Consider the following 1,938-nt stretch of genomic DNA (forward strand, 5'->3'; position numbering starts at 1 on the left):
AAATTTATCCATGTCAAAATGTCGCACTTTGTACTGTATTAAAATTGAAATTATGCACACAGACTCCTCTCTGAGTTGAGTGATAGAATAAAAATTGATAAAAAACTTAGAAGTTTACACGATCCATGCTGTACGATATCTATACCGGAAATTGAGTCTTTGAAAAAACACAAAAATAGTGACGTATACACTTGCAAATCCCGGAAAGTATCAAAACTTAAACATAATTTATAATTTATCCAGATATCATGTGCAGCATGAATATAATCATATCGAAAACCACTAAACCACTAGAATAAATATTTTAGTTTATGCAGAATTACCGTAATAGTCAAATTCGATGAAAGTACACAAATACTAACTAATTGAAAAGTTATTTACTGTAACTTTGTATTTTTAGCTAGTGACTTTTCATAATTTACATTTTGAAGCGTCAGACGGGAACCGGCATATTTCTCGCCGCACTCATCCCAACCTCCGTGATGTGCGTGAAGCGTCTAGCACCGATCTTACTACCACACCACCGCGAAACGACCACTAGTGCGTTATTTATGTCATTATAAGCCAGTGTCTTTAGTAGCATTCTCCCGGCTCCGCGCTCGCCGTCATCTTCCGATCCCTCGTGTATCGTGCCGTCGTTACTGGTGAACCGAAACGCATAAATGTTATGACTTGCACTGGAAGTGTTATCTGTCCGCATAACTTCCACAAGCGATCGTCTCACCTGTTTATAGGAATCTACTGGCGTTGCGTGGGCAGCAAACCGGTTTCCATTGTCTTCTGTTGTCTTCCCCGTACTGATCGCTATCTTTACCTCTTCTCCACTGATGATCTCATCGGCCATTGGTCTGCTACCAATTTTTCCCTATACACCGTCTTCCTCTGCGTGAAAATGAGCTTCTGACCTTTTAGCACCGTTTCTATGTTACAGTCCGCATATTTCATTTCGATATCATATAAATGCTTCCTTTTTTCACGGACTTCTTCAGGTTGGTGTTGAGACACTCTTATTGGGGACTTCTTATCCTTGAGAATTTTAATGTGTCTCATCACAATGTCCTTATGTGATTTATTTACAAACTGGACACAGACTGGCGGAGGATATTTCCTATGTTTGTCGTATTCCCCCATTCGGAACACTTTAAATATCTTTAGGCTATCAACAGTCTCTGCCGGTATCTCCATCTCTACTGCAAACACGTTACTAATGATCTTCACAAGGTTTTCAGGATTTTTTATTTCGGGCGCCTTTTCGTCTACTCCACTCACAATGATATTGTCTTCAATTGCTCTAGATCTTAGCTCTAGAATCTGTTCACTTTGAGTCTTTACACAATACTCCAGTCGAACTATGTAATCTTTTATTCGTCTAAGTTCTCTTTCCATCTTCTTCTGTTTTCCTGCAGTTCAGTGGTTATATATATCGTATCGTTCGCCTGATCTTGTACGTTTTCTAATCTTTCCTGAATGCCATGATTTACTCTAATGTCCTTGGTGACGTCGTCTAGATGGCGACCTTGTCCATCAATCCTTAGTACAAGGTTTGCAAGAGTATTTTGTATATTAGTTATACCGTGCATGACATCTCTCATCTGAAATTTTTCACATTCCTTTGAAATTTCTTCATCACTAGTACTGGTGTCAATGGTGTTAGTGTCCATATCATCGAGCGCTCTCTTTTTAGACTGGGTCAATTGACTAGCCATATTTCAAAATGTAACAGTGGAACGTACGAGTATCACTCACTAGTGTTCACAAACAGATATGTTTGCAAATTTTGTTTACCTTCTCGTTCCTCGCTTCTATTGCATTTTTGGTTAAAACACACTTCAACACACTTCAACACACTTTAAAACATCTTTGAATATCAGCAATGCATTTTTCAAGACCTGAAATTAATTAAATTCGAGGTTTTTGGACTACACTTTGCTCTCGATA

General features: G+C 38.5%; 1 pseudogene; it reads right to left on the minus strand.

The window, feature by feature from the left end:
- Positions 1 to 433: 433 nt before the first annotated feature.
- Positions 434 to 1,580, minus strand: LOC134249336 (uncharacterized; annotated as a pseudogene).
- Between the last annotated feature and the right edge of the window lie 358 nt (positions 1,581 to 1,938).

This window comes from Saccostrea cucullata, unplaced genomic scaffold (genome assembly GCF_032062105.1).
Source record: "Saccostrea cucullata isolate Sc308-1 unplaced genomic scaffold, CSIRO_AGI_Scuc_v1 ctg1075, whole genome shotgun sequence".
NCBI classification, from domain to species: Eukaryota; Metazoa; Mollusca; class Bivalvia; order Ostreida; family Ostreidae; genus Saccostrea; species Saccostrea cuccullata.